The sequence below is a fragment of the Mytilus californianus genome, unplaced genomic scaffold (genome assembly GCF_021869535.1).
Source record: "Mytilus californianus isolate M0D057914Y unplaced genomic scaffold, xbMytCali1.0.p SCAF_10, whole genome shotgun sequence".
NCBI classification, from domain to species: Eukaryota; Metazoa; Mollusca; class Bivalvia; order Mytilida; family Mytilidae; genus Mytilus; species Mytilus californianus.
This window is the reverse complement of record NW_026262582.1, coordinates 28,165,231-28,172,066: the sequence shown is the minus strand read 5'-3', so window position 1 is coordinate 28,172,066 and position 6,836 is coordinate 28,165,231. Positions and strand designations below refer to the sequence as shown.

Here is a 6,836-nt window from a genome sequence, read left to right as displayed (position 1 = left end):
ATGTGCTGTACATTACAGTTAGAATTACAATATACTGTGGATTCTTTATTTTTCGTCGGATACCAATGTTCGTGGGTTTTGTGGGTACAGAGATACCACGAATTAAAAAGTTCTACGAACTTCAATTTTTTTTATAGAAATGTATGCAGACTTTAGCAACCACGAAATCTAATATCCACGAAAATTTAAGTTTTTCTCGATCTACGAAAATTGATACCCACGAAAATAAATGAATCCACAGAAATACAAACTAAGCCAAAGTTAGTATGAAGGACATTTTAAACAGATATTTATGAAAAAAGAAGAATTATACGACATCGACGTTATTGTGTTAGGATGGCAGGTTGTTGCGAAAAGTGGACGTTTTTATTTAAGACCTTCGAATGATAACACTAAGGAGAAACTGTTGTACTATGCATTAAATGAGTTGTCGGGAAAACATATCTGTTAAGGGGACAACAATAATTCAACAGGAACTACAAACACAATTTTTCTAGTAACCTATTTTCAAAAAAATAATCCTACCACAGTGTAAAAGAGAGTCGAAAAACATCAAAAAAACATTCAATCTCAATTGTCGTAAACAAACTGATAGTGCCATGTTAACAAATGAAAAACGATCCAAAGCTGAAGACACAGTATACAAAACACACAACATAGAAAACCAAAACAACTAAACAACACGAACCGCACCAAAAACTGGGGCTGGTCCTATGAGCTTCGGAAGGGTAAGCAGATCCTGCTCCACATATGACACCCGTCATGTTTCTCATGTAAGTACAAACCTGTTGACAAGTCTGACACGGTAGGTCTCAATCGAAAAAAAGAGGAGGGGATTGGGGTCAAGACAATTAAAACATTTCCGTCGTCATCTGTGAAACAGATATTCCATAATGGTCAACAAACTGGAGACTGCATTCGTAAAACTTTCGAAAGGATTTAAATTTCACCACGTGGAACTCTTGTGTTAATAGCTCCAATGTAAACAGCAAATTTATATCAAGAAAGTCATGATATAAATCGCTGTTAAAGATACATCTGTAAATAAACAGCAAAATCCTGCAAAGTCCAGCAATGTAAGCCCTCCATTAAAAATCTGTTGTCTCTGATTAATACATATCCGGTGAAAATATCATTCGAAGAAGTAAATTCATTTGACTTTTTCGTTTCGAATAACTCTTCACAAACAATCTGTTAAGTTAAGACATCATTATCGACCATATATTAGATAGAGCATAACACATTGAGACTACTACAATAACGTCGGTAACTTCAAGGATTTTTTTAATTATCAGTAATCATTGATCTTTGGAAAGAAAAGGGATCCGGAACAGTTTAAATGAAGATTTTACAATGCGCGTAGACTGAATAATCTGCATACACAAATGGATACTTCATTGCACATAAGTACCTGGTATAGATATTCTAAAGTTTAGAGAATTGTATTGGCAATAGTGCATACAAAATGCTTTCTCGATTATCTTTAAGAAAGTTTTTGACTTTAAGAGATCATATGCTAATGCAAGAACATTTTGTATGAATTTAACTTCATTATATAACTTTTTCAATTTGATAGACGTGTTTCTCTAAACAATCTTGCAAAGTTCCTAGCATTTTGGTATTATAGATGATAGTATAATAACGCATAATGAATTTGACTATTTTTTTGAACGTCTTTTTTGCTTCAAATAGATAAACCAGTGGTTTCCAGGAAGCATGATTTGATTGAAGAAATACATGAAGGTGAAACGAAGAAACTTTGTTGTTATGTTGATAGCAATACAGCAATAACGTCAACGAAATGGTTGAATGGAAGTCAGGAAATATTTGTAACACATAATATTACAGAAACTTGTTACACTTTTGAAAACGTCAGTCGATACGACCAAGGATTCTACACATGTATTGCTCATAATGCAATTGGAAGTGGATCAATTACTACTGTTCTTCAAGTTAAATGTGAGTTTGTAATTTTTAAATGTAAAATACACACGGACATTACAACTGTATACATAATACATCGTAAAAAATATATCTGTCGACCAACTATCCATTAAAATATAGTACATTGATCAAATGTTCTGGATTCATCAATGATAATATCTTTAAGTAATTTTCTATCGAATAAATAGAGAAACAAGAAAATTTTTTTTTACGAATATTTGTTTAATTACATATTTGTACATAAATGCTATTATTGTGAGTAAACATTACAAACTGACCTTTTTTCGCGTATGGTATGGTTTGTTACATCGTATATTCATATCATCTGGGTGTTTTTGTTTGTTTGTGTTGTGTCATACTTGAAGGAAACGGCAGAAGCATTTTTAAACATCAAACAGCTTTGACATCTAAGTTTCTGATACTTTCAATTCGGATTTATTTATACAAAAATTGAGATATAGGTTAATACATTTATACTGATTCAGATTTTATCTTCTGTGTATAAATATTGCACCCTTTTTTTAACCATCTCTAATAATATATTATTCCAGTAAAATAAAACATTGTTACATTGGAAACATCATTAGAAAATAGATCAAAAATGCTTTTGTTAAGTTATAATCTAGATTTTGTGTAAACATAAAATATGTTTATTTTGTTTTAGCTAATCATAATATATTTAAAGAAAAAACACAACCGTTGCAAAACATCGTCCTTGGGGGATTACTCGGAACTATTGCTGTGCTTGTTGTTGGGATAGGAATTCTTTTTTGTAAGTACACAGTGTCGGTATTTTGTAATAAAATAATGGAAGAAACAAAAAAAACAAAAAAAAACAAAAACAGAAAACAAATATTAAAGATTTGGAAAACGGTTCAAAATTAAAAAAAAACCAGATTCATTATTTAGTCTTAAAGAATGTATCGAAAACTATAATTATGTTGAAACTCCGACTTTAGAATATAGCTGGTCATTAATGATAAAAAGTATTGTTTTAAATTTGAAAGATTCGTTTTGTAAAAAGTAAAATAACAAAAGTACAGAACTCCAAGAAAAATTCAAAACGGAAAGTCTAATATCAAATAGCAAAATCGAAAGCCCAAACACATCAAACGAATGGAAGACAACTGTCATATTTCTGACTTGTTGCGGGCAATATAGCCCCCAAAGAAAAAATCTTCGGTTTTATTGCACTTTACTATGTACAAACCTGAAAATATCTACTTAGAAATGGAAAATAACTGTCATATTCCTGACTTGCTGCAGGCAATATAGCCCCAAAAGATAAAATCTTCGATTTTTATTGCACTTCACCATGTACAAACCTGACAATCATGACAATACTTACTTAGTAATGGAAAACAACTCATATGCCTGACTTGTTGCAGGCAATATAGCCCCAATTTTATCATCTTCGGTTTTCATTGCACTTCGCTACGTACAAACCTGATAATACTTACTTAGGAATGGAAATCTACTGTCATATTCCTAACTTGTTGCTGGCAATATAGCCCACAAAGATAAAATATTCGGTTTCTATTGCACTTCGCTGCGTACAAACCTGATAAAACTTACTTAGAAATAGCGTTTGAAATGCTGTACATAAATAAATGTTTGGTGTTTGAGTGTCCCCTTGACATAACTCCACCTTTTTCAAATGGTCATAACATTTTGGTCGAAGGTCCCGTTAGATGAGCATAATCATTTTATTTGTTTGAAATGAACACTGCAAAAAATGCTTGATTGTAACAATGTTGTTGTGGATTTTCTTGATTTCACTTACACGTGAAAATGCAGTTCAATCTTGGATTGAACGGAAAATTAAACAATCAACTAAAGTTGTTGGCAAAATATGTAAATTCAGTATATGTTTTTTTCTGATCAATGTCTTTTATTACAGTTCACATAAAACGGAAGAACAAACAGAGGTGCGTATGATTTGCTATTTTATATATCACAGATATCATAATAAATTGTCGATTTATAATATTTGTACATTTCTCATAATGTTTTTTAATTGATGAAACACCAGACAATTGCAAGTATGTTAGTAGATCTAAGTCCGCAGTATTTTGCTTTATCGTTCTACAATGATAAATGAAAAAAGGAAACGTTACAATCTTTAAAGGAAGCTGGACTCTCGTGACATTACGGCACCAACTTTATTGCACCAGATGTGCATTTCGACAATTAATGTATCTTTATTAATAAAGAATTATTATAAAAAATATTTACACATGCAACATAATTTTAGAATTTTATCTACAATTAATCTCGAAACTCCAATGGGAAATGATGATGAAAGTGGTCATTATATGGAGATATATATGATAGATGAGAACATAGTGACGCCATGGCAAGGTATGAATTGTAAAAGATAACCCTGAAATAAGTACTTTATCCATTATATCTTAATCGGACTTGGTAGAGGGTATGTAATGTGAATAAACTAATCACAGATACATGTATCAGGATTAAAAATGTTGTACTCCGCACGCGCATTTCCTGCGTTAATGTATTTTAAAGTACTAGGTATAAGATGTAGCTGAACATGCACAAAGCAGCATATATATTCAATTCCTGTTTGTGATTATTTCGTATACTTTACTTGTGTTGGTTTAAAATGGAAGATAATATTTGTTTTACGTTATAAATGATTTACGTTATATGTGCTGTTTGCGTGAACTTGGGGTGTATAACATGTATTTTGACAACGAGACATACTTTTGTTAATTTCATCTTTATAAATCTACTAATATGTGAATTATTTTGTAAAATGCAGCGACTAAATAATATTCTCGTGTATGCCATAATTCATAATCATGATACATTCAGCATTTGTTATAGTATTTTGTTTGTAAATAGCGTGATTTAACATAAAAAGTGTGAATAAAGAATGTGCATCTTTTTACCCTTTGTGAACTTTTGACATTCTTTTATTTTTCATATAAATAACGTCAATAATAACATAATGACGCATTTTCTTGAGATTACACTTGGTTTAAAACAAGTCTCATATACCCTGGTTGTTTTCAGATTATGTACCGATATCGAACTGTATAAGTTATCCAATCACTAAACTCGACACATTTGTAATCCGTTATATATTATTTAAGTCCTCGTCGTCAATAATCATATACTATCAGTCATCGAGGGTTCTACAAGCCCAGTATATATTTGTTTGATACGAATGTGATTAAATTGATATTTTGTGATAACATGCTTTCCTTCATTTTTTTTAGTACTTTCAATACAACTGGTGATGTAGCTGTCATTTGCCAAATTATTCATAGATAGTTTGAATGTCTCGTTTAGAAAATTATTGTATACAATTCTTCCAAGAGTTGTTTTGTACATCTAATTAATTGAATTGGGGATATTAAAAGTATTAAACGACATTTATAACAGAAACATGTTCCAGCGCACAGTCATTTAACGACTTTGCTTTTAGCCATTTTTCTTTTAAAATACTTGAAATAAGATTTATTATTCATTTCGGATTTGTACGGATTGTTAGAGAAAACTGACGATCTCAATTAATATTATGATATTATAGTAAAATATGAACAAAATAAAAGAAAGCAAATGCATATAAATTTTATATGGTTCATATAACGCAGCAATCTGAAACACTGACATTAGTGATTAAGTAAAAATATACAAGTTTAATTGTTAGCATGAATGTACTAATGTGAGACCATCTTTTTTCTTCTTCAGCAAACAGTAATCCGGTTATACCAACAGTCGAAAGAGCAGTTGTCGAAAGCAGAGATATAGCTCTGGCGTCTGCAGGACATTCATCAACATCATCCGACAATGACAGAAATGCTTTTGGAGATTTGAACGATGGTTATGAGCATCCATACAACACACTGTTGGTAAATAATCGAGATGAAGACGAACATGTTTATCTCACTCCAAACGAGACGTCAAACAATGAAAATGCAACTCCTGTAAAGGATGCTGCTTGTGGATGTTCATATGAATTCACAGAACAAGATTCTTTGCCAGATCAAACAAAAACACATTGTTGTACAAATGATGGTGAAGAAAATAATGAATCGGAATTATAGTGAGAGCGATTTCAAGAAAACAGATAACGATTTTCGTCGGTCACACAAATATTAACAAAAGAACAGAAGAGAATATTTTACTCTGTCACTAAAACAGTTAACTAAAAACTGATACTATAAATTCTGTGGAATTCTATCTTTTTATTAAATGGGGTCTATGTATCTATGATTCAATTGTAATTACACAACTAAATTGATTGATTTATGTCTCTAATTTCTTTTTTTATACAATTGATTTTTGGGGTTTATTGATTTTATTTATTCGTAAATTTTAAGATTACATGAATAAAGTGTGTCTCATATCTTGTAGAAATTTCTTATGATGATCGGATAAAAACAAAAATTTACGACAGAATGGATGATTTTTGTTTCCCAATTGTGAACTTTTTTATAATTTTTATAATCAACATTCCAGCAGCGCTTACTTACTAAAGAGGAAATCCTAGATAATAATAGGTATGTTCTATGTTCCTTTGGAATTTCAACCAAAGATGAAGAACTGAATCTTCCATTATTGTATTGGATACCTAAACAACATAAGTGTCCTTACAAACAACGGCTGACTTCATTCAGGAACTTCTTCGGAAGAAAGAAAACTAGTTAGCAGTTATCCATTTACTTTACTTTCCGCTATATAGATGATGTTCTTTCACTAAATAATTCAAAATTTGGTGACTATGTTGAACGCATCTATCCCATCGAACTTGAGATAAAGGATACAACAGATACAGTTAAGTCTGCCTCATATCTTGACTTACATCTAAAAATTGACAATGAGGGTCGGTTGAGAGCAAAACTTTACGGCAAAAGAGATGATTT

General features: G+C 31.1%; 1 long non-coding RNA gene across 1 annotated transcript; it reads left to right on the top strand.

The window, feature by feature from the left end:
• Positions 1-2,608: 2,608 nt before the first annotated feature.
• On the top strand, positions 2,609-6,163 carry LOC127717883 (uncharacterized). The gene is made up of 4 exons (XR_007989455.1): positions 2,609-2,716; positions 3,845-3,872; positions 4,199-4,305; positions 5,662-6,163. It is a non-coding gene; the product is annotated as an uncharacterized LOC127717883 (long non-coding RNA).
• Positions 6,164-6,836: the final 673 nt, after the last annotated feature.